General features: G+C 37.3%; 1 protein-coding gene across 2 annotated transcripts in view; it reads left to right on the forward strand.

Moving 5' to 3' along the window:
• Positions 1–27,952, forward strand: part of kaznb (kazrin, periplakin interacting protein b) — a 464,418-nt gene that overhangs the window by 57,204 nt on the left and 379,262 nt on the right. Inside the window, exon 1 of one of the 2 annotated variants that reach the window (XM_066671963.1) lies at positions 5,391–5,442. The exons of the other annotated variant lie outside the window; for it this stretch is intronic. The gene's annotated coding sequence lies outside the window, so the exon portion shown is untranslated. Of the gene's footprint in view, positions 1–5,390; positions 5,443–27,952 lie in introns of those variants that run through there. 2 annotated transcript variants of the gene reach the window in all.

The following is a 27,952-nucleotide window of genomic DNA, read 5'->3' on the forward strand; positions in this document are numbered from 1 at the left end:
TGTGTGTGTTGACTGTGGTCATGAATAGGATTTGCTTGGATGGCTTTTTCTACAGCAAATATTGTGATGTTATTGATTACTATTACAGTTTTCTGATACTGATCTTTACATTCTCTGCATTTTGTGATGTAATTTTTCACATTAACATACTGCCATATTGCCTGCATAGCAATGTGTTCAGAGTTATATCATTTTGACATTTCCTCCTAGCTTGGCTCCAAAGCTCTTTCTTTGCCTCATCCTCTGTTCAAGGTGGAGTGTGTGTCAACTGCCAGAGAAAGACTGAGATTAGCAAACAATTGAGTGTGCAACGGCACAGACACTTAGGGAGAAGAGACAAAAGAGGGGTTTATTTTAGACGAGATTAAGCAAAACGAGGACACTGCTATGGGTGAGCTATGGGTAGATGTGTGATGTCAACAGACACTTTTGCCGGGTGCTGCCTGATAGAGAGAGTTAGTGACGTGTTCAGGGTAAAGCTTATTAGTGATCAGTCACACTTCTGAGAGGCTCCTGGCAACACTACATTTAGAAATGTAGCAAACTTTCCTGCTGATCTAAAGTGGAGGTGGCTTTACCGCACAGTCAAGTGGTTTCAAAATATCTCAGGATTAAAAGAGAAAATGAAATAAACAAGATAAACAACTTTGCAGTTTTCCCTAATTCTTTCAAACAGATATATACATATTACATTTATATATTATATATACATATTAATGAGAGTCAATAAATATGAACCCCTGTCCCATCCAAACCTATGGATGTATATTTGGTGCAAAACCCCTGAGCACCTGTGACTTGTAGTTGTAGAAAACAGTCACACATGTGCATCAATACATTTTACAGAGAAAACCTCTTTAGGAGTTGCAAACTGTAGATTTTTTTTTTCCTCTCCCACAAATACAACTTAACCGTTACACCTTCACAAATTCTTTATTGCAGTTGCACAGATCCTATTCTACACAGTACAAAATATCATACGCTCACAGTTTTGCTACAGTTACTGCGGTTAATATTGTGCCAAACACATTCACACACTCATAGAAAACATGCACAAAAGTTTTACATTTGCAAACCAATATGTGAATCTGTGCAATGCAAGTTACACACCTGTATTTTTTTGTTTTTTTTTTAAGGGGATATTTGTCTTGCACAAACACAAGTCAATGACTACACCTGCTTGAATCTGCGGCTATGAGACTCAAATGCTGTCATTTGTACAAAGTACAGTGGGAAAGTTTGTGAAAAAACTTATTGCTAGCATTGTTGCAATTTTAGCTTATATGATGCTTTATATTTATTAGGGTAAATTTAACAATAGAAAAATAAATCAAATACTACCTTTTAAAATACTACCAGATAAAAAAGACTGCCAATATAATTTAACTACCACATTAATAAAAATTAATGCCTATTTTAATTAGACTTCCACTTCATATAAATGACCATTTCAAATAAACCTTAACACATAAAAAGACTTCCAATATATTTTAAAGACCACTTCCTCTTTAAAAAGTGCTATTTTATTTAGACTTCCACCTTAATTCAAATAACCCTTAAAACCTTAAAAAGACTGCTAATATATATTGAACACCACCTTTAAAATATCTTAAGTAAGTGACCACTTTATTGAAACAATCACATTAAAAATAAATACCACCTTAAAAATCTTCCAATATATTTTGCAGGGCATCTTTAAAAAATCTACCTTAAAAAATCTTCCACCTCATGTAAGTGATCACTTGATAGAAACAATCACATAAAAAAAAATCCAACTTCATTGAAATGGTCACATTAAAATAAATACCACATTAAAAGCCATTACATTTTGTATTTTGCAGGCTACCTTAAAAAATTCCACATAAAAAGAAAACCAGCCATTTTATTTAGGTTACCAAATTAAAAAGTATCCCATTATATTTTGCAGGACACATAAAAAAAAATCAATAATTTTATTTAGGCTTTCACCTTAAGTAAATGTCTACACCAAATAAACAGACTCCTTAAAAACCCTATCACCTTGAAAAGACACCCATTATATTTAGACTACTTCATTCAGTAAACTGCTGCTATGTGAGAGTGGCAGTTAAATGTCAGTGTTCCGCCATAGATTTTCTATGAAAGGACCATGTCCTGTTTGAACAAGCGCTACCCCACATCACAAAGCTAATGACATTGTACAAGAAAGAACACTTGGAAATCGATTTGGTGCAAGAACTGTGTAGATTAAGCAAGAATTGTTCGTGCTTTGGCAGTGTAAAAATACACAAACAGGTTTTTAGAAGAAAAAGTTTAGCTGAATAAGGCCTATTCAGAAAGACATCTGAGTTAGAGTGGAGTATGACATCACCCACTCTATCTATCCCCATTCAAATGAATGGAGGGATATAGAAGGGATAAATTGAGATGGATGAGTGCAATCAGTCTGAAATTTGACCTGACGGGTTTCAGTGTGCCCAGGTATCACCATGTAGTCATAGCTTAAACATTGACCAAGTTAGAGCAGGTTGAAAGAGCAAGTTTGGCTAATGTATTCCTAAGGGAAAAATTCCAAATTTGGATGCTTGTAGTCAGATTGCTCCAAAAAGCACAAGCAACCCAAGTTGGTATAGGATCTATGATCATGTGTAGTTTCATGGCTGTAGCTTGAAAATGCTAGGAGGAGTAGCATTTATAAATCGAGTTGAGAATAATAATAAGAAAAAGATTACAAAAAACAGTAATTTGGCTTTGACGAGCCAAATTAATAATGCAGCCTTATTTCCCAAAAAATCTGAAAAAACACAGACCAGCTCGCTGGAGAGAACGAAAGTAAAAAAATTCGAGCTTGTCGAAAAGAGCAAAAAGGAAAGTGTGACAGAATGGAACTATTTTTACTTGCAGAATGTTGACAAATAAACAAATAATTTTTCACTGTCTTCTTTATCTTAAATCCTAATAATAAATAGCGATAATGAACTGTGGTATAATTGCAATAATACACTCAAAATCTGTGCTATAACATGAGATTTTGGCACTGATGTACTAATCTTCGACCGCAGCACACCAGTGCCAATATCTCACATTATCAATCAATCAAATTTTATTTATATAGCGCTTTTTACAGCAGAAAGTTGTCACAATGCAGCTTTACAGAGATTCTGATCCAAGCCTCCTATGAGCAAGCCAAGGGCAACAGTGGCAAAGAAAAACTCCTTTAGCACATGAGGAAGAAACCTTGGAAGGAACCAAGACTCATTCTGGGAACCCATCCTCGATTTGACACCAGAGCACAACAGAATAACAGAACAGAAGTAAAAGTGAACTGATGACAGATAAATGGGTTATACTATTGTGAAGGTAAAATATTAGTGATATGAATATGAGGAGGTGGTCCGTGTTTCTGTGGGAGGTAAAAGTAGGTGCAGAATTAATTTGAGATAAAACTGCATTATGCAAGGCCAAGCATGATACTGTAGGTGAGACAAGACCAGAATCTTGTACAGGATACACAGGGTCAGGGGCTGGATCAGGGCAACACCTGGAGAGCAGCAGGACATCTCAAAGCATGAGAGAGACAGGGGAAAGAAAACCAGACAAGGGGGAAAAATAAAAATAATAAAGGGGTTAGTACATTCATGATAAAGCAGGGGCAAAATTGTCCTGCAAAAAAGCTTCCATGGGTTATGTAAGAGAACCCAGCAACAGATAGCGGATTGGCGGTTACCAGAAAACTCATAAAAAAGCTATAGGTCTGGCAGTATGACAGGGTTAATACAAATTAGTGATAATATGAAAACCAGCTCCAACATCAATAGAGAGGGAGTACCCTGAAAGTGAGTGATTTACCAAAAGCTTGTTTGAAAAGGTAGGTTTATAATCTAGATTTAAAGATTGAGAGTGTGTCTGAGCCCCAAATAGTAATTGTAAGGCTATTCCAAAGTCGAGAAGCTTTGTGAGAAAAGGCTCATCCTCCTGCAGTCCTTTTCTTAATGCGAGGAACTAAGAGTAGATGGGCATCCTGTGAATGAAGTGTACGTGGTGGGAGATAAGGTATGAGAAGTTCAGTTAGATTCTGAAGGCCTAAACCATGTAGGGATTTATAAGCTAAGAGGAGTATATTATAGTCAATGCGAAATTTTATGGGTAGCCAGTGTAGGGACGAGAGAACTTCTAGCTCTAGTGAGCACTCTGGCTGCTGCATTTTTAACTAACTGAAGCTTGTGTAACACTTTGCATGAGCCCCCTGCCAGGAGCACATTGCAGTAGTCTACATGTGAAGTTAAAAATGCATGCACTAGTTTTTCTGCGTCTTTTAAGGATAAAATATGGCGAGTTTTGGCAATATTGCATAAGTGGAAAAAGGCAGTGTTGACTGTATTAGATATATAGGTATCAAATGTGATAGTCAAATCAAAAGCTACCCCTAAATTTTTAATGATGGTACTGTGTTTTACTATTGAATTGTCAATATTAATAGCAATGTTTCAGAATTTAATGTGTCAGAATTTAACATGAGAAAATTTTGCATCATCCAGTCTTTAATTTCAGTTAGACATTCTGTTATTTTATGTAGACAAGCAACATCATTAGGTTTGGCTGATATATTCAGTTGTGCATCATCAGCGTAACAGTGGAATTGAAAACCATGCTTATGGATTAGCCTACCCAGTGGCAGCATACAGAATGTTAATAATATAGGGCCAAGCACTGACCCTTGTGGAACACCATATTTAACTAAAGTATGATGTGAGGATTTATTATTCAGCTAAACAAATTGATAAAGGTCAGAAAAATATGATCTGAACCAAGAGAGGGCCGATCCTTTTTTTCCTACCAGATTTTCCAGCTTATCAATTCGCATCACATGATCTATGGTATCACTGTGCTAAGGTCAAGCAGCACCAGAACACAAATACAGCCCTTATCAAGTGGTATAGCACTCCATCTCATGTATTCTTGTTTAATTATACAAGATGAATCAATGGGTGCAGCTCCAAATTATGAATAGAACCTATTAGAACATAATGAAATTATAATTCCCATTTATTCTAAAAATTGCAGTTGATGTGAAGTTTCAATGGACTTTACAAATGTTAATATTATATGGATGTAAATTATAGATGTATCTAGTCTTTATAGATGTTAGTACAGGTTTAGGTCAGATGTCATTTAAGTATTATCTGTCATGTAGCCCTGTGAAGAATGACCTATAGTAAAGAGTCACCTTATTTGCAAATGGATCAGCTGAGCATATGTGCAGGAAAGATATCACTTGGATAAATGTGATAACAATTAAATATTCTATTGTGTTTATGTCTTTAACAGAGGTGATCTTCAACTTGAGTTTAGTCCCAGCCTCCCATTAGACTGACAGTGGGACAGAGTCACATGCAGCTGAGTGTGTGTCAGAGAGAGAGGTGAAGAGATTAATTGATGCCAGTGTTCGTTTTTTTGTGCAGGGTGAGTGATGCATCATGCATATCCAATTGTGCTTAGAGCTGTCTGAAGTGTGAGAGAAAAAAGCCATAATGATCCTGTCTGCACCCTCAGGACACCCTTACACTGTCATATCAATCCACTATTATCCTCGCTCTCCCTCTGTTCTCCTTCTGTTCTCCGGCTTCCCACTGCCATAATCATTGTTGTGTTTTAGACTTCTTACATGCACTAATCCTAAATGTAATTGAATTTTTTTTAAGTTTAGGTTAATAATATGCTAATAAGCCATACAGGACATACATAAATACGCCATACTGAATGCTGTCTGAAAATGTTGTTTTCAGACCTAGGCAAATCACAAAAATGTTGTTGTATTTCACTTTGTGGGTTGGTACGTGTTAAAGTACTCAAAAAGTGATTTTTAAGGTCCCCTTCAATTCCCATGAACATTTATTTAACTGCTAAATGTACAATGAAAATATTTCTAATGTTTTCACTTTCCAACCTAATCGATTACCCAAGCACACTCCAAGTTGGGACATTTTGGATTACAGTTTGCATTTCTCAGTGGTGGTTTTGTGTGAGGGCTTAAAGATCCTGCCCCTTCAACGGTGTTTTCCAATTTTGCTTTACATGGATTTTCTCACAAAGTTAAGTATAGGGTGGTATGCTATGACCTGTTTGCTGCAAATACTAAGTCTTTGTCCGATGGTCCTTGTATACCTTCTTTATTTTTAATTGGAATTAGTAAAATCTCTCTGCTTTCGCTTGTTAGGATTATATTAGGATATATATCTAAAGTTAACTACCTGATGTAGGATCACTTAGCTCTTACTCATTAGTTATTGCTGTGACAATATATAAAAATAGGCAATTATTTAAAATATTGAAAAATATATAAATAATTATTTAAATGTTAATTTAAAATTCTCACTGCAGATATGGTACAAGTTATATCCTCAGCAAGCCACAAACATTCATAAACTGCCCATTCCCCCCATCACTTGTAAAGCTAGCCCATGTGGGTGTTTGTTGGCAGCAAAACAGACATTTAGTGTTGTACTCTAAGCATGCTCATGCTGTGTTACTTTTAACTCATAAGTTGGATGTAAGAGCTCGGTAAGACGCCACACACAAGCTCACCATATTCAGAAAACACTATGCCCTTTTCATTGTTAGCTTGTTCCCATTTAGCATTGTTAGTGACACCAGTTCATATCTGTGCATTATATGAAATTTTACACATCAAAACACCATGGAAACACTCTTGAATATAGCAGTACAAAACTGATTTAATGACACGCAAATAGATATTAGCGCTAATAAACTGTATGACACTACTACTTTACACGCTGCTTTCTTGGATTCTGAACTTGGGGTTAGTGAGACTTCCCCAGTTACGAAGAAGGAAATCTGACATGCGAGGCATTCCATTTGAAATATCCTTTTTGAAATGCATAACCATAAGCTGCCCATAGCTTTACATTAGCTGTGGCAGGTTATAGTTTTAAAAATATTTGCTTCCAGCAGCATCCCTCCAACGGGTTAAATAGCTTATTGTTTTTTTGAGTCAATTGTAATATTAGAGGTAGTAAACAATTTAGTCCAAGCTTAGATTTAAATGTGTTTCATAAGTGGCTCCATGCTCACAATTTTCAGCATTGTGTTTTTGTTTTTTTTTTGGTCTTTTTTATTGAAAATCTAGAGTCATGAGGTGTTAAACTTTTAGGTCTTGTTAGAATAACACAGATTTGTAATGACAAACCAATTTTTTTTTGTGTCAGAGAACGTTGTTTAGCATAACAACAAGGCTTGTGCAGCACCAATTAGGATTACGATTTTACCCCCAAAGTGAACACAAACCTCTTTCCTCCCCGCGGTCTCATTTGTCGGCTGTAGAAAGTTTTCCAGAGGCTGTATATTTGCTTTTTTAGAGGAGGTGCTTGGAAGTGTTGACCCACTTTCCTCCACCAAATGCAACAGGCACTGGCGTTCACACAAAAACATACACATACACACTGCTCTAATTGGTTCAAACCTTGTCACAGGTTCTCCCTGTCATGCTGACTTTCCAAAGGCACATCATCGAGGCATTAAAAATCGGCATGCACCATGTCAACTGCAAAGCACCTTAGGGAAGCCTCTAACAAGCTGGGTTTATGCTTGGCCCTCGCGTTAAAAAGGACCTTGCCTGTCCCTGTTGTCTCTCATCTAGCAGACGAATGCCCATGTGTCCTTTATTTTTCACACTGAATGAGTCACATCACTGTAGACTCTCCCCCATGAAAATGAGAATTTACACCACTACTTACACCACATGGGACCAGCTCTGCGAATACTGATTAAGCCCACTCTTAAATTGAAAGTGACTTTCAGAGGATTTCCCCATTTACATTATGTAACTTAATCCAAAACTAAGCAAAACCTGTGCATACCTTACCTCGGAAGAATTACTTTGTACTTAGCACTTTACAATTAAATAAGTAATACATCATTTATTAGCATGAAAAATTGCAAAAATAAATAATGGTTATGATTTCCCTGCAATTTTTACATATATATACAAACCGGATTCCAAAACATTTGGGACACTAAACAAATTGTGAATAAAAACTGAATGCAATGATGTGGAGGTGCCAACAGCTAATATTATATTCAGAATAGAACACAAATCACAGATCAAAAGTTTAAACTGAGAGTGTCAGGAGCGAGGGGCGGATAGAAGGAGGGCGGACGCACTCGCTAAAACACAGTTTTTTAATAAAGGGAGATAACAAAACAAAGAACGAAAACATACAGGGAAACAAGGCAGGCTAAATTAAACAAGGGAAACTAAACAGGGCAAACCGGACTGACAGACTAAAGAGTTCACAAAATAACGATAGGAAAGGAAACTGCGACATGAAACAACGACTAAGAAAACAAACACGGAGAAACTGGAGACAGACGGACAGACCAGGAAACACGACCGACTAGACATAGGATAAATGTGAAATGAGAAATGTACGACAAACAGGACGTGACACAAGAGGGCTTAAATACAGACACAAACGAGACACACCTGGACAGATAACGAGGACGGGCTGACACATGACACGGACGAGGAGGCGGGACGAGGGCGGAGACAAGGATATAAACAAAACATAGCCATGTGCGAATAAAGCACATGGCGGGGACAACAGACTGACAGGACGAAGGCGTGACAGAGAGAATGTATCATTTTAAGGGAAAAATATGTTGTTTCAAAATTTCATGGCATCAACAAATCCCCAAAAAGTTGGGACAAGGCCATTTTTTACCACTGTGTGGCATCCCCTCTTCTTTTTACAACACTCAACAGACGTCTGGGGACAGAGGAGACCAGTTTCTCAAGTTTAGAAATAGGAATGCTCTCCCATTCATGTCTAATACAGGCCTCTAACTGTTCAATCGTCTTGGGCCTTCTTTGTCACACCTTCCTCTTTATGATACGCCAAATGTTCTCTATAGGTGAAAGATCTGGACTGCAGGCTGGCCATTTCAGTACCCGGATCCTTCTCCTACATAGCCATGATGTTGTGATTGCTGCAGAATGTGGTCTGGCATTATCTTGTTGAATAATGCAGGGTCTTCCCTGAAAGAGATGATGTCTAGATGGGAGCATATGTTGTTCTAGAACCTGAACATAGTTCTCTGCATTAATGGTGCCTTTCCAGACATGCAAGTTGCCCATGCCACAAGCACTCATGCAACCCTTTACCATCAGTGATGCCGGCTTCTGAACGGAGCACTGATAACAACTTGGGTTATCCTTGTCCTCTCTGGTCCAGATGACATGGCATCCCAGTGTTCTATAAAGAACTTCAAATCGTGACTCATCTGACCACAGAACAGTCTTCCATTTTGCCACACTCCATTTTAAAAGACCCCTGGCCCAGTGCAAACGTCTGAGCTTGTGGAGCTTGCTTAGAAATGGCTTCCTCTTTGCACTGTAGAGTTTCAGCTGGCAACGGCGGATGGCATGGTGGATTGTGTTCACTGACAATGCTTTCTGGAAGTATTCCTGAGCCCATTCTGTTATTTCCTTGACAGTGGCATTCCTGTTTGAGGTGCAGTGACATTTAAGGGCCTGGAGATCACGATCATCCAGTAGAGTTTTGCGGCCTTTACCCTTACGCACAGCAATTGTTCCAGATTCTCTGAATCTTTTGATGATGTTATGCATGGTTGATGATGATAACTTAAAATTCGTTGCTATTTTACGCTGGGTAACACCATTCTGGTATTGCTGCACTTTCTGCGCAACAATGGTGGAATTGGTGATCCTCTTACCATCTTGGCTTCAAAGAGACACTGACACCCTGAGAAGCTCTTTTTATAACCAATCATGTTGTTAATTGACCTAATTAGTGTTAATTTGTCTTCCAGCTGTTCGTTATATGCTCAATTTCCTTTTTCCAGCCACTTATTGCAATTTGTCCCAACTTTTTTGGGATTTGTTGACACTGTGAAATTTTGAATCAACATATTTTTCCTTTAAAATGTTACATTTACTCAGATTAAACTTTTGAACTTTCATCTATGTTCTATTGCGAATAAAATATTGACATTTGCCATCTCCACATCATTGCATTCAGTTTTTATTCAAAATCTGTTTAATGTCCCAAGTTTTTTGGAATCCGGTTTGTATTTATAATGTATATGTGTGTATGTGTATGTGTATGTGTATGTGAATGTGTATGTGTGTCTGTGTTGCCCTGTGAAGGACTGGCGCCCCCTCCAGGGTGTATTTCTGCCTTGCGCCCAATGATTCCAGGTAGGCTCTGGACCCACCGTGACCCTGAATTGGATAAACAGTTACAGATAATGAATGAATGAATGAATGAATAATGTATATAATGATCCTCACAATATTACTGGATAAATACCTTGTAAATTTCAGTTAGCCAATTATTGTTACTGACATGTACACAGATCAGCCATAACATTGTAAGCACTTCCTCGTGTCATAAACTTAAAAATTGTAGATCATCTGTTGCTCTGCATTGGCTAAAAATTTAGCTTTAGTTCTTTAAATTACTATATTTCTTATTTTTATTCCAAATTTAGATTGTTATTAAAAGGATTCCACCAGTTTTCACACAACGCTTTCACTTCATAATGATAGTACCACCTGATTATGTCACTCACTTAATACCAGGTCATTCTGGTGTGTTATTTCAAAAGAAAGGCCCTTTGTGTTGTAAAAATCTCTGTAAATTTAATTCCAAATTTAGATAATTATTAAAACAAAAGTTGCAGTTTGCACCAGAAGATTTCACTGCAGAATGAAAGTACACTATGTGAATATACCACTTATTATCAAGTCGTTCTGGTGTGTCATTTCAGAATAGTAGCTGTTTAAATAATCACAGTTCAGTTATATTTGCTGTATTTTTAGATTATTAAAAGAAATCCTCCAGTTGCACAGACCAGTTTTACTGCAGAATGAAACAACACCACCAGAATATGTCACTCACTTCATATCAAGTCTTTCTGGTGTGTCATTTCAGAATAGTAGCACTTTAAATGATCACTTTTGTAATATTTGGTCTACATTTAGATAATTTCACACACAAATGTCACTGCAGAATGATAGTACACCACCCGAATATGTCACTCACTTATTATAAAGTAATTCTGTTGTGTCATTTCAGAATAGTAAATGATCATACTTAAGTTATATTTGCTCTAAATTTTGAGATTGTTATTAAAAGGAATATACCAGTTTGTAGACAGCACTTTCACTTCATAATGAGAGTAAACCACATGAATATGTCACTCACTTAATATCATGTCATTCTAACGAACCATTTCCGAATAGCAACTTTTTATATTATAACATTTGCAAGTTTCACTCTGTATTTACACTATTATTAAAACAAATCCACCAGTTTGCACACACCACTTTCACTTCCTAATGATATTACCTAACCTGAATAAATCACTCTCTGAATATCAAGTCATTATTCTGTGACATTGCAGAATAGCAGCTTTTTACATTATCTTATTTCTGAAATATTTGCCCTATATTTTTTTACTTTTATTTATTCAATCACTGTCTGTAACCACTTATCCAGCTCAGGGTCGTGGTGGGTCTGGAGCCTACCCAAAATCACTGGGCGCAAGGCAGGAACACACCCTGTAGGGACCACCAGTCCTTCACAGAGCAACATTCTTCACAGGGCAAAATTATTTTTTGTATGTGTTTTCTTCACATCCATATCCAGTTCTGAAATCCCTTCACCTACACACTCTTACTGTAATGTTCAGAATACACAGTTCTACCAAAAGTGAGGGGGCTAGTTTGAACAAGCTTTTCCAAGTGGAGGCTGGCTTGACCGCACAGATGATGACATTTGAGTGTTATGTGAGTGTGAGTGAGTGAAGAAAGGGTTTATTTATTAGCAGCTAGTACGTTATAAGCTGACCAAATATAACATTAAAATCACATACAGGTGAGGTGAAAACACTGTCTTGTAATAAATGCACATGTTATTGTGATCAGCCTCATAAAGTAACTGTGCTTAAAACGGGTGGGAAAGTGTCCAAGAGCTGGAGTCCAGAGCAGTGTGTAGCTTGTTTCAGCACAACACCTAGACCTAGTTATGAGTTAATGCGCACTTGAATACGGCCCTCCATAAATGTTCCCTATCTATCTATTTGCAAACTGGTTTTAATGTTATGGGAGACAGATGTATTTTATAACTTAATTTATATGTAAATGAAATAATATAAAATTATTGTTTTAATAACTTAATTATATTTAAATGTGATTTTTAGATGTAATTTTTTTTAATTTGTAACTGAAAGTTACATTAAATAAATTTGTAGCTAAATGTTTTCATGTAGGATTAAATTAATGCAGTAACATTCTGCTTTCTCATTGTGTATTTGTGCTGCACTTTTACATATTTTCAATCATTGTCACTGGGTATTTTTAAACTTTTATTTTTGTTTTTAAGATCTTAACATTCTTTATGTTTAGATATGCTCTTGTGAATATATTTCTGGTGTGAAACATTAAATACAGAGCACAAATTATGACTAAAATATGGTTTTCAAGTTATTAAAATTACATGAATAAGACATCAAAATGGCCTAAAATTAACTCGGTAAACAACTACTTTGCGGACGTCACATGGACACCGGGAAAAACATCCAAATTTATCCATATTTCAACCATGTCAGGAAAAAATGTTGTCTCAATGTCTTTTCAACTGACCTGTGATATTAATCCAAATAATGATCTATTCATTCCTATAAACCACAAAGGATTACATTACTATATACTTTAACATGATAAATTTGGTTCTCCTCCGAAATTTGGGTTTCCTCCGGGTGCTCAGGTTTCCTTCCACAGTCCAAAAACACACGTTGCAGGTGGATTGGCGAATCAGAAGTGTCCGTAGGTGTGAGTGTGAATGTGAGTGTGTGTCTGTGTTGCCCTGTGAAGGACTGGCGCCCCCTCCAGGGTGTATTCCCGCCTTGCGCCCAATGATTCCAGGTAGGCTCTGAACCCACCGTGACCCTGAATTGGATAAGCGGTTACAGATAATGAATGAATGAATGAATGAATGATAAATTTGTTGATTAAAAATATCAGTAACCACTTCTATATACTAGGAATGGGGATGTAATTCTATAAAGGAGATATTCCTCCATAAATAAAAATAGAAGATTAGACCATTACAAAATTAATTAAGACTAATTGCTACACTAGAACAGAGATAACAGTCTTGAAAAGGCTACAGTAATAAATTTTTACGTACAAGAGTGTACCTTCAAATACAACATCTATACACTAGAAAATAAAAGGTTTGTCCATAAAGAAACATAAAAAATATTTGTATCTACCAGAACAATAGATATCATCCCATAATGAACCTCAGTAAGCACAGGACATTATAGTCAATAAAAGACCACAATAAACATCTCTATAAAATAGAAAAGAACTTTTAGTCCATTAAATACCTTATTAAAACCCATATACTATTTAATGCAGTATAATCGTCCATAAAGTAGTTCATTAAGCTGCCTTATGCACTAGAATAATATAGTCAGTAAAGAAGGAAAATAAAATTAATTCATTTTAAATGCAAGTACAAAACCGCTTTTGATAAAAGGATATTATGGTGAAAATGGTCAAATTGTAAATAAAAACAATATTCAATATTCAATTTTATTGAAACATATATTCATTTATAATTTGATGCCAGCAACCTGTTCCAAAAAAATTGGGACAGGGTACAAGTAGACTGGTAGAGATGTGTAATTATATATATATATATCAAAGTTCATTCTATATATATCAGCGTTCATTCTATATATATCAAAGTTCATTCTATATATATCAGCGTTCATTCTATATATATCAAAGTTCATTAAATATTTCCTGTTTGGCTTGCCATAATATATATATATATATATATATATATATATATATATATATATATATATAAAGTTAAAATGCGGATGGGTTCAATACCCAAATGTATTCAAGAATATTGTTTCTCGACATAAAACAGCAAAACATCATGGGGATTTCTTTACTTAAATTACATAATATCATTTTAAAAATCAGAAAATTCTGAGAGCATGCAAAGACGAATCTGTATGTAAATACAATATCCAATATAAAAAACAAACAAACAAACAAACAAGAAAAAGATCTCTCAACGTCTCATTAACCTAGAAGTACATTCATTCATTCATTCTTTCATTGTCTATAACCGCTTATTCAGTTCAGTAGGGTTAAATCATGCTGTCTACTAGCCCTACCTCCCATGGCCAGTGTGATTGGCTGTGCCTTTCCCTGCTGTCAAGTGAGTACCTGTAGTTTGGGTTTTAGCAGTGCCAAAACCGGAAGAAAAACTTTCCAGTCATAAGCGAAACTGTGATTACTGTGCAAGACTCTGTACTGTGCATCATGGGTGTCAAAAGCAAGTGACAATGGCAACAAAAAAGAAGAAGCTGCAAATTGTCAGTTCTCTTACATTGTCGTAAAACTGTAAATGTTAACAGCATCACTGTTTTTGGTACCTAAAAATGCATCCGACTGGGATTTCAAAATCGCCAAAAATGTCCGGGATTTTGCTGTCTGCAGGCTTTATCCCATTGCATTTCTTGCCATAAGCCCTAAATCCTACATTGAAGTGTTCACTTTGATGACTTTGTTGAAAGTTGTGCAGAAGGCTCAAGGGTTGAAAAGAGTTGTTGGGAGCTGAATTGGGACACACTTGTGCCGCTACAGAGCTGTAGGTCCATGTCCACCACTGTGGGCAGCTCAGTGTTTTACTGGAGCCTCGAACAGAAATTTGTTGAACGTTGTTAAGGTACTTTTTTTCATAGTTTCTTCTTTGTGTCTGAAGGCGTTTCTGTGACCCAGCCTTTTGTTTTCAACTGTATATTTAACAAACAGAACGTCATCTTGTCTGTCCTTATAGCGACACGAATACTTGGAGGCATCTCACCGTTACTGACTTTCTGATGAGTAAATTACATCTGCACAGCTTTTTATTTAACATTACATGAAAATGGCAAAATTATTAAAACCAGAACACTAGAGCGAGGTGTTGCTAAATATAAACGAGGCTGTGAATTAGTTACAGCAACATTTTATCAGTCAGACCCTTATAGAATGTAAGTTAGTACATAAATATCTAGTTCCAGTGATGTCCTGTTCCTTTATCAAGAATAGATTACTTGGTTGATAAAATGCTAAGTTCCTTGGTTTTAGAAATGTTCAAAAACTTAATTGTTGAAATGTTGTTGATTTCTGGTAAACAGGTTGCTTTTATGTAATCTCAACACTGCTTTCGTTTTGTAGCTTGGTATGAACAGAAAATAACAGGCTTTCCATGTTCATATGTACACTGTCAGCAACTGACAAGATAAACTATTTTTATAGTTTGTTATTATTTGTTATTATTGTTTAAGTTGAACGGAAAGGAATATTCTGTTCATAAAGGGTATGTTTGTCTGCCCCAAGTGTCCTCTTTTTTGGAAACCAAAATATGGTCTCCCTAGTTTTTGGTGTTCTGTAGTTGAGTGAATCAAAATTTGAAATTAATTTGAGAAATCATGGACACTGCTTCCTCAGGACTAAAGAGCACGGGGACCGGCTTGTGTTAAGTAGGGGTGGGTTACTGCACATGGCATGGGTGACTGTGAAGGCACAGTTAAAGGGTATGTCTGGGATTGTGTTCTAAGATCTGCATTTTTAAAGGTGGAATTGTGTGTTTGAGGAAAAACCAACTGTTGTTTGTATGTGGCTGAAGTGTAAGTTATCTGTAAGTTTTTATTCACTGTTTGAATTACCACAGAAATTCATTTGTAACTTGAGTTTAGTTTTGTAGCATTTTCGGTAATGAAGTTAGCAGTCTCCCGTGTTTGGAGACATTTCCACCTAAAGTGATCTGAAACATCAAAAATAAGTCAATATTACCCACATATGGAGTAGGAGTACAGCAATAACCTCATCTTGGTTTATGCTTTTTTTGGAGTCTCTCCGTTGTCTAAAACAATGGACTTGTTTTTGACAACGGAGAGACTACAAAAAAATCACAAACCAAGATGAGGTTATTGCTGTACTCCTGCTCCATATGTGGGTAATCTGGACAATACCTCTGTCACAAGCAGAGAGAAAGCCTAGTATACCGTACCAAGACAGTAACCTTTTACTGACACTGGGGCTTCATACACGGCTTCTGAGCTCACAAACCGATAGAGAGCAGTAAATAGTGAGGAAACATCTTCTGCATTTTATAAAATGTGTTTTTGATTATACTTGTGAACTATGCCTTTAATACTGAACTATATATATATATATATATATAATTTTTTTTCCCACCTAGACCTTGTCTTTTTAAGAGAAGGCCTTGCTTATTTTAGTAAGACCATGCAAGTCCATATAATAAATAAAAATTTCATATTTAATATATTTTCTAAATATTTTTTTAAATTTTACACACCAGCCAACTTATCTCTATCTCTCTCTCTCTCTCTCTCTCTCTCTCTCTCTCTCTCTCTCTCCCTTTCTCTTACACTCACTCACTCATGTTTAGGAACTGTTTCACAAGGGCTCTATTTAGTGCTTCACATTAATGATACTATATGTACTTGGTTTGAGTCGCAGCTGTGAGAGGCAAAACCTTTAATGTGATTTCACCATATTGTCTCATTAGACAGTTCCATCTGTGAGAACGCTTCCCTCCTATGGACAAGTCTTTGGATGACTGTCGTATTGGGGACCTTTCAGAATCTACAGCTTAGACTTTGACATGCAGCCTGTGATTATTATGGTGAAAGATGTGGCAAAGAATACACATCGCCATCTAGTGGTTCAAACAAATGATAATACCTCATTATATAGCTAAAAAATTAAAGCTAGCATTGATCCTGTAACTTAAACCTCTTCACCATGTAATCTCAAATTTTACTCTGTCCCTGATATTGTGGTATTGTGTATAATCGAAGGTATCTACAAAATCTAAATTGTTTACAAGCATAAATGGATTTAGGATGTACTTTTGTGTATTGTTGTTATTATTATTACAATATATATCAAACAGTATCATAGAGCAAGAACATTTTAAATATAGTTAGATATATGACTATTTACTTAGCATTTGTCACCGTTGTATATTTGTGTGGGAACATCAATGTGGGTCATTATTCCAGCCCACTAGAAAGGGCTCCTTAAGGTGGATCTGCTACAGTGTCAAACACCAATCTACCTACCCCTCCATTACACACTTCAGCACGTGTGCTAGCTTGTTAGCCATGCTCTCCATAGTTAATTGTAATGTCAATTAGCTCCAGTCTCTGGAGCTCTTGCTGGGTGGAAGCATGAGTGTAAAGAATTCAAGAGGGTCAAGAGTGTCTTTTATCTTCTAACACTCAGTCATAACACAGCTTGAAATCTGTTTTTCCAAAGGCTTAAACTGGACAAGAAGGTGTGTGAAGGTGCTGGTGGTTGGAGTGTGTGGAAAGCTTATCAAAGCTCTTACCTGCTGAGGGCAGTATTTTCTTCTGGCCTTAAAGTCAGTGTGTTTACTCTTTCTGTTCACAGAGGAGCTCTGTGCTTTGTTTTGGGAAGCATTTGTACAGGACATGCTCTGACGTCAGCCAAACCAAACCAGTCAACCAAAAATATCTAGCCGACAGCATCCTGTGTCCACTGATGAAGGATTAGAGGACAACCTACACAAACTGTGCAGCGACAGATGAGCTACTGTCTCTGACTTTAATTCTACAAGGTGGACCAACGAGGTAGGAGAGTCTAACAGAGTGTATAGTGAGAGGACACAAGGGTTTAAAAACTCCAGTAGCAGTGCTGTCTGATCCACTCGTATCAGCACAACACACACTAACAGACCATCACCACGTCAGTGTCACTGCAGCGCTGAGAATGATCCACCGACCACATCATACCTGCTCTGTGGTGGTCCTGAATGGTCAGTGAAGCTGATAAAATGTAGATAGGTTTAGATACAAGGTATGTGTTCCAAATCCAGTGATGGTTCAGTGTTCTCACTATGCCCAGTGTCAGGTGTTGCTATGGCCCCAACTGGATGTGGAGTGATGAAATGAGTTGTGACGTTCAAAATAGCATCAAACACCAGTCCCTGACCACAGTCATTTTCTTAAGGCTGAGTGGCATCAAATTCTCAGAAATATCTTAGCATGTTATATTTAATATAATTTCTTATAGGAACAGCAGAAACATTTACTGTGGCAAAGACAGGAAAACTCCAACTACTACCCTTCGTTTCAGAAGAAATGCTGGATAAGCAAGTGTCCACAAACTTTTGGCCATATGGTGTATTTATCTGATGTGAATAAAGTAAATGTCAGTGCAATCAATATGTACTGAGACGGATTTATATCCAGACAAGGCTCTATTTTATTTATAGAGCATCTTTTATAAATAGAGGCCATTCAAAGTTCTTTTTCAAAGACAAAAACAACATTAAATGTGATTAGTTAAGAATGTAAGACAATTAAAATGCAATAAAAGAAATACAAGATTGAAAATGATTCCAGATTAGAATAAAATGGTTAAAAAGAAACATGATTACAAATTAATTTATTCATTATCTGTAACCGCTTATTCAGTTCAGGGTCACGGTAGGTCCGGAGCCTACCTGGAATCACTGGGGCGCAAGGTGGGGATGCACACTGCAGAGTCCTTCACAGGGCAACACACATACACACACACACACACTCACATTCACACTCACTCTTATGGACACTTTTGAGTTGCCAATCCACCTACCAACATGTGTTTTTGGACTGTGTGAGGAAACCCACATGGACACAGGGAGAACATACCAAACTCTTCACAGACAGACACCCGGAGCGAGACTGAAACCCCAGGACCCTGGAGCTGTGTGACTGCGACACTACCTGCAGCACCACTGAGCCACCCCCTCTGGCAATTAATTATAAAAATTCAGTTGATAAAAATTTTAAGGGCAGGCTAGTTCTATACGTCACCAAAAACAGTTCCTCTATTGTAACAAGCTTGACATCATAACTGTAGAACCCTTTTTGGTGCGGTATACAACCCTTTTCTAAAAGCTGTTGTATAGAACCATCTATAGCACATTCTCCATCAATTTGAAGAACCTTTCGTGATGCAAATAACCGTTTAATCTTGCAAAAGGTTCTTCAAGTGTTCAGGGTTATGTACAGAACCATTTTCTTTAATAAACCATTTTAGGACTATCATTTTTAAAGGTGTAGAACTTGAAGAACTGAAAGTGTTGGGGCAGGAATATATCTATATACGGTGTAAGGCAGGGTCAAAAGCTGAGAAAACCTGTTCTATAACATGAATGAACTGCCCATATTTACAGAACACAGAGTTGGAGTCTGTCAGCACTGTCAGTATTGTTCAGGACTTAAGCTTTAGAGAGTGGCTTTTCCAGTTGCAATAGCTGTGAAATTATTTACTAATAGCCTAAATAATTACCAAGGCTTTTAACATTTAGGCATTTAATACGTTTAACCCATTAATTAACACAGCTGGTGAAGTATGTAGGTGGACCATTCAGAAGCAAGCAAACACCCACATAATGTGACAACGATCACCACAACAAACAAACAAATAAAGGTTGGATCTTAAAGTAAAAAAAAATCATATTTGAAATAGCCTTTGGTCAGAAAAAAAAGCAATTAGATATTTTCCCAAATGTTTAAGTTTTAAGCACTACATAAAAATACATATCCAAGCTCTCTAAAACAAGAATGTCCAGTTCCAAAGTTTGCTTATTTCCCTTCCCAAATACACTGACATAGACCTTCTAGTTAACTATTGCATCAAATCCTGCTCTAAAAGTCTAAAAATATTTCCCTCTTTTGAACTCTTTAAGCTTAAATGTGCTGATGTAACAGCAGGGGGCAGTATTGCTTCTCTGATAAATTTTGACACAATTCCACCCGGAATCATTCTTATACATTTTAACAGGGTCTCTTGGCTCATGTTAGTGAAATTCAAATTGAATACAGTGTTATAGTTGAGTGCTTAATACGGAAAGGTGCAAAGAAAACCAGCAATCATGTGATTTCCACTGACAGCAGCTCAACTGTGCAGTATCTTCACTTCTAAAGGCATTCACTGTGCTTTTTTCCCCTCTGCACCATCATTTGCTTGGTTAGGTAATGCATTCAATGCTAATCTCCTGAGCTGAGTTGGAACAGATTAGAAGGGGCTGTGCAAAAAAAAAAAACAACCTCAGCTGGAAGGAGAAATATGGGTTAGGGTGCAGGGCTGTAGCAAAGTAAAAACTCAGATTTGCTGCAGGCTGTGTTGATGCTATCCACACATTTTACATTTTGCTGATCTACTCTGGCATCAGGAAAAGGTCAAAAACACAGAATAAAGATCCAAGAGATCAAAGCTTGTGAATGAGATCCCTGGCAATGAAGAATATTAAAAGCAGATCCATAAACAATGATTTCATATTGAGTCATTCATTGTGTATTTTATTTTATTTATTTTAAATTATCCTCAGCTATGTTTCACTCACAGTCCCTGCTCAGAAAAAATTATCTCTACATCAGCACCAGCCAGAACATTTTGTCATCCACAAGTTAGTATATTCACTATTTTGCTAACTCTGGATAAGTAAAACACATAAATGTTATTCTTAAAAATGTTAATTCAAGTGTGCTATTAGTATACTTTATTTTAATTGAAAAATAAGCTACTATACCTTTAGTTTGGGCAGCCATGGCCTAATGGGTAGAAAAGAGGGCTTAGGATTGAAAGGTTGTTGGTTTGATTCTCACAACCGGCAAGAAAATAGGGGAGAGTGGGAGTGAAGGAACAGTGCTGTTCTCCTCCCTCAATCCAAGCAAGGCACAGAACCCATAACTGCTCCCCAGGCTACAGGGATGGCTGCCCACTGTGTGTGTTTTCACAGGCCCTAGTGCACTAGTGTGTGTGTGTTTGGCTCAGGACAGACCTTGACTTGACTGCTTCGCAGTGTGAGCTCATTCCTCCTCTCTGGGTTAATTTCTGATCCTCTGCCATATGGAGACGCTTCCGGCTGTCATCGAGCCTACTGAGCCTCCCATTTCCCCCTTCTCCGGCTAAACAGCTTCAGGACTGCCTCATATTTAGGGCTGTGTTTGGCCGTTGTCACACCTGTTTTCCACTCCGACTACTGCAACATCTGCAGCGTGTTCTGGTCTTTCCCACTCTGCATACATGCTTCTTCTCCTCCCACTGCAACCAACCTCTTGAATGAACCCCGTCATCTTTCTCCCATGCCGTCGCACAGCTTTGAGCCTCCCCTTACCTCCAACTCCAGCTAAACTGCTACAGGACTGCCTTGTATTTGGGGAATGTGAATTTGCCGTCGTCATGCCTGCTTTCCCATTGCTTCAACGGCTACATGCTCTGAAGCAGAGGCCCAACTTCTCCTGCTTCTCTTCCCACTAGGAAATGTGGCCTCAAGCCTCCCATTTCCTCTTTCTCTAGTGAAACCTTGTGTTAGGGGAACGTGATCAGCTGTTGTCATGTCTGCTTCTCCACTGCTCCTAATACTACAAGCTTTTAAACACACCTGCTCCTGCACAGATAGTTCTCATGCTTCTCCTCCCACAGTGACCTCTACCTCCACCGCCAGCGTTCAGCCTTGAGCCTCCCATTCCTTCCTCTTCGACTGAACAGCCTCAGTGTTCCAGTAAAATGCTCCCAAACCATGGCGTCCCCATTGCTCATTCAGCTAACGAGAAGAATCTTCCTCGCCTCTCGCCTCCACTGCCAGTGTACAGAGCCCCCAAACAGCAATGCAATGATATCACAGCCTCATCTCTCCTGACTCAAAGCCCCTGCTGGAGCATTCCTCATCTTCATATTACTCTTCCTGGGTGTGTCTGAGCTGGTAGGCATTAGCCTCAATATCTTATTGTCTTTGCTGTCTCACAAGTTCCATAGGGGGCTGCTTTTGAAACAAACATATTTACCTAAGCTGCAAATGCCTTGGAATCTGCAACATTTCTGCATATTACCCCCCACAGATGGGCATGGTCTGTACTAGCAAATTATTGTTACAGTAAACATAGTTAGATTTAAGTATACATAGAATATACTAACAAGTATACAGAAATATATTTGTCTGTTTTTAGTATATTTGGAGTATACTTGCACTTAATCTTTGGCTCGACACACACACACACACAGAAAAATAAATAAATAAATAAAATAAATATAGCTTAGGTTGAATAGTAAACTATTGGGTGGAACTAAATCTGATGTACACAGTGTTAATAACCAACACAGAAACAAATTAACATTTGGCTGATATTATTGACAAAGGTTGAGCAACATGATTTCATATCTGAAACATAAATAAATGATTAAAAACCAGCATTTGTAGGTTGAAGACATTTTGCATCATCATAATTTGTTTTATTTATATTTTTACTGAGCACTGAGTGTGCTGTTTCACTATGTACACTCAAATTCTCTTATTTACTTATTTACTCTTATTTAAAAGTATTATTACAGTTTACAAATACTGGGAATGGTCTTTTAGTAAAGTTAATTCATGTTATATTCTAATACAATTTTTATAGGGAAAAAATATAATACTAGTAAAGTAAGCATATATACTAGTTTAAATTTAGTATTGTAGTTGCAGTAAAACATTAAACACAGGAAATCTTGGTGTGTACTCAAAGTTTAAAACACTTACATTTAAAATATAGTTAGCATAAACTTTTGTAAGCTAAAATGTGGGATAGTTTATTCCCAAGAAAAACTGAAGTAGTGCACTTACAAACAAACTGCTATTGCACTGATATTTGTATACATACTACATAAAGTATATACTTCAAATTCCCTTAAGTACAGGGTAATGCTAACTGTGTTTCGTTGCTGACGAGCTGTTTGCTTCTTGTTTGCCATTTTCTGACCATTTTTTAAAACTCATATAAAAGATATATAGCTTACAAATGTTGGTTTCTGCTTTTTTTGGTTTTCAAAACTGTTGACCTTATTCTGATGCCATTACTTACATTTTTATAGTGTTTTAGCGGTGGAATGTTGAAGTAGTAGGAGAGCAACACTTCCTGCTGCTCAGATTCCTGACGTTCCCAGCGTTCCTTCTTTGAAGCCCAAGCACATGAGTGCTGGGAGATGATCCAGAACATTCTTGAGGATATTGTTACTAACTAACCCTGTTAGTTGCAAAATGAAGATTTAGCTGTGCTGTAATTTTCCAAATCAAAACAAACTGTGTAATGATTGTGTACTCAGAATCAGTTTTCAGAGCAGATTATAACCGACTTAAGTTATTTAAAGGAACACAAGGTAATATTTTACCTTAAATTTATGGCCTCAAAATAATTTTTGATGTGTCACAGAACTGTAACTGAGAGAGCCTCTGTTGTTGTTACTCGAGGCTCACCACTGCTGAAACTATTAAAATTCAGACAGAAAAAATACAGAAATAATGCGTGTGTGTGTGTGTAAACAATTCATATATAAATGTATAAATACATAAATAAATAAATTAAGAAAAAGCCCAAATTAAAATTGATGTGTGAAAAAAATAGATTTGAGACCTTTTAAGTATTTCATTTTTCACAAGTATTTTGATATGATTTTTTATGTAATACATACTACAGCATGTATTTATATCATGCATTCATTCATTAATTTATGTGCCATTTTTGGTCCTTCATGGGGATTAGGCATGTTCACCATAGATGTAGCTGATTGTTTGTGTCTTCTTCAGAGCTTCCCTGTCACTTGATGTGTGTTTTTCCATGGAGATGATATTGTGTGGTTGCACCCATTCCCTAACTGAATTCACTAATGAGAGACATGTCATGAGTGCACGTACTAAAGCATAATAAAGTGGCAGTTCAGTGTAAATTAAACAGGAATTTAAAACCATATAAACTCTGAGAAGATGAATTCAAATAGTGCTTTGGGATTAATCTACTTTGAAGAGCAGGTCAGTGATAAAAGGCATGTAGCAAAGTTTAGGTATACACTCCAGTCTGACCTTGGGATTCGGTTTGACGTGTTGGAAGTAATTCTCGACGGCCGTGTTCCTTCTTCTCTTTCGCTAAGCTGAAGCGCCTGAATTACAGGTCTGTGGAGGTGAAATGGCTGACATTTACTAAATGTTACTTCATTAGAGCCACTCCGCTAGAACCCAGGTCTCATTAGTACATCTCATTCCTCCTGATTTCCCCCCCACCAAGTAACCTTAATTTATCCAGCACATTAAAAACATTATTAAATATGGGTGAGACTCATCTGAATATTTGATGGCGAGCAGGATGAATTAGTTTATTTGCGATTGAACTTGTTTGCTCCAGTTGAAACCTGTTGAAATGCATGTCTGATTAACTGTGATTGCTTATTTGGGTTGGTATTATGTGTTATGTTGTGAAGAAGCACCACTGCTGTTTTATTTCACGATCGTTGCTTTTAGCATCCACCCACGTTCATTACCCAGTTCATGTGGATGAGCTGCAGTGATACCGAAATGTTAATGTCTTCATTCTGGGGGAAAAAAGTCCCACACAGTATAAATTTATTAAAGCAACAGGAGGTAGTATTTTTACCTTAAAATTGCAGCTTCAAAATCATGTGAGGCTCCACTGGCCAGTTTTAGGGAGAATAGAGACTGCCATTGCTACACAAGGCTCAGCACTGCAGAAACTGTACAATGTAAGTTTAGGAGAAGGGCAGGAAAACACCCTGCTCCTCCCTTTGATTTCAGGACAGTGCAGGACTGTAGGGGGAGCCCAGGAGCAAAATACCTAATTTTACCTTGTGTTGCTTAATTGCAGTCAAGATATATAATATTTTTCTTGTTGTACAATTATATAATTACTCTGCATATTCCTAGACATTTTATTTGCTCTGGATTTGTCTCATTTCAAGAAGTTGTGGATAATATTGTGAATGTTTTGCAAAAGATATTAGTAAATAATATTTACATGGAATAATAAACTAAATTATCTGCCAGTTGTGGATAATTTTCTGGATAAAATCTCTCAAAACAACTAAAATTACCTGGACTTATTTTGAATAATGTTACAAAACTATTACTACTAATCTCAGTAAGAAATGACAGATATGTAGAATATGATAGATTGAGATTGCACTTAATAAGACATTCATTTTTTTTTAACTGTGTAGCTGCATAGTAACAGAGCTGGAGAAGCTCTGGGCATAATAAGAGCAAAGCTCTCTCACTGTCACGGCTCGAGGAGCAAAGGACCTGCTAGTTCATCACCATGGAAACCAGCTCCGAGATATTCTTTAAGTAAAACTTTTCATTTATTGATGCAGGGACTTTCCCCTTTTTTCCTCTCATTTGAATTTTGATTACTGTGCCTGTCGGAACACTTTGAATTCTGCGGAGGAGTGGAATGAACTTCCCTTCGTATCTTCCCTTTCATTGTTGATAGCAGGGGCTGGCAGGGTCCTTAGCAGCCTTATCAAAAATGGATGCTGTTATAGTTGAATAATTATCAATGCAATTATGGCTCGTGATGAGCTGAAGCTGGAATGCAGTCCCGTGCACAGCTATGACTATAAAACACTAAATTCTGCCTCCACCACAGGCCTGTACATTTCAATTTTAGACTGGAGACATACAATTTTTTCAAATTTCATTTTATTTATTAAGGAATGGCTGTCGCAATTCTACTATTGAATGGTCAAGTATTGATTCTTATTTTTTCATTAATTTTTTTCTAAGTTCTGTATTTTTAATTTTTTTTTCATTTTCTGCTTAATCCTGTGCAAGGTTGTGGTGGGTCTGGAGCCCGCCTGGAATCACTGGGTAGGAACACACCCTGTAGAAAAGGCAGGAACACACCCTGAAGAGGGCACCAGGGCATCACACACTCACACATTCACACCTATGACCAATCTGCATATCCAGTCCACCTACGGTCAGGTGTTTTTGGACTGTGGCATAAAACTGAAGCACATGGACGAAACAAATGCAGACATTAGGAGAACACATCCAACTCCGTACAAACAGTAACTTGGTGCAAAAACAAAATACTTTTATCTGACTCACAACAGCAGCTCGTAAACTTATGCTGCTGTTCTTTGAAGAGGTTGCTTTTCCAGGAAAAGCAAAACAGCAGAGTAAAGCCAAGCCAAGTTGAGCAGGTACCATGCAGTGGAAAAGCACCAATAGATGGCCATCCATTGTTGACATTGAGATTGTATATTCTCTGGAAGAAAGGAGCTCCATCAAGTACCTTTGTGATGAGTTTAAGTGTTGTGAGTTATGTCAGACTAATGGATTGACATCTACCCCTCACAATCAAATAAATGTTCCAATAGTACACTGAACAATTACTGGATTAGGAACACCAACCTTATCTATACTCATTATTAATTTTATCAGCTACACTGGCCACACAGGAGCACTTTATAGTTCCACAATTACAGACTGAAGTCTACCTGTCTCTCTCTCTCTCTCTCTCTCTCTCTCTCTCTCTCTCTCTATATATATATATATATATATATATATATATATATATATATATATAATTTTTTAACTATACTTTATCCCCATTTCAGCTTGCTCTTTAAAGGTCAGGAGCCCCACAGGACCACCACAGAGCAGGTATGGCTTGGGTAGTGGATGATCCATAGCAGTGCAGTGACACTGAGATGAGCTACTGTCTCTGTCATTACATCTCCAAGATGGACCAACGAGATACAAGTGTCTAACATAGTGGAGCAACACTGCTGTGCCTGATCCACACGTACCAGCCCAACACGCACTAACACACCACTGCCTTGTCAGTGTCATTGAGGTGCTAAGGATGATTCACCACCAACATAATACCTGCTCTGTGGTTGTGATGTGTGGGCCCTGACCATTGAAGAGCAGGGAGAAATGTAGATAAAAAAGTATGCAGAGAAACAGGTGAACTACAGTGTGTAGAACTAATTGTAGAACTGAGTGCTGATTAGTTGATAAATAAACAATGAGTGTAGGTACAAGGTAGATGTTACTAATCCAGTGATTGTTCAATGTATAAAGCCTCCCTACAAAATCAGAAGCTGTTACTGCAACAAAGGAGTGAGGGATAATTAGGTTTGCCCAAACTTTTGGCCCTATAGTGAGTAGTTCCCTCTATGGTGTGCAAATTTGTATTTTTGACTGAACATTTGATCGATGGCAGTGAACAGGCAGAATTGTTTGGCTTACTCAGACAATGCATGTAATAAAACAATGTTTATGCTCTGAAATGTGGCAAAGTGATGGATTTGTCTGGAGCTAGCGCATAAAAAATCAGGCAAACTCAATTTTTAAGTTGAATCCTAAGGGTGGTGTAACTTCATAGATGACTCAGCAGAAACCCAGAGATAATGTATTCTGTCGGACATTTGCTTTGTAAAATTTTCTAGGTTTTTTTCCTGTAACATCTACGAGACATTTCATTCAAGGCTTGCTTTTTCACTTTAGGGTCTATTTCAAGTGATTTTCAGATTCTCACAGGGCAAAGTTTACCCCACAAAAACGGTTAACAAACAAACAATTAAGAAAAAAAACAACAACAATGTGCTGAGTTTGGCTTTCAGTTTCTCACTTGATGCAGAAGTGCTGACTCCTGCTCTTTGGACATTTACTCCACTGCTTCAAACTTTAGCGTTAGCTCTAACCTCAGCTGGTTCTGCATTTTGCTCCAGCAAATCTGGACATGAAAAGTGTGTACTTCAGCTTCATTCAGAAAATTTCATCTGAAATCTGAAGTGTTCCAAGTATTCTCAGATGGGTGCTGCTAGAGGTTTTTCCTTTTGATGGTGCTGTGTGGTAGCTTGACTTTTCAGTGCTGGTGCTCTGAAATGTAGGGTTTCCTATTAATGTGCTATTTGCCACAGTTTAACTTCTACTACAAAATCCCTGACATACATACATACATACACACACACACACACACAATACCAGCTCTGCAGCACAAGGCAAGTTATTCTGACATGCATGTAAGTTTCAAAGCTTACATA

The sequence above is a fragment of the Hoplias malabaricus genome, chromosome 5, assembly GCF_029633855.1.
Source record: "Hoplias malabaricus isolate fHopMal1 chromosome 5, fHopMal1.hap1, whole genome shotgun sequence".
Classification (NCBI taxonomy): domain Eukaryota; kingdom Metazoa; phylum Chordata; class Actinopteri; order Characiformes; family Erythrinidae; genus Hoplias; species Hoplias malabaricus.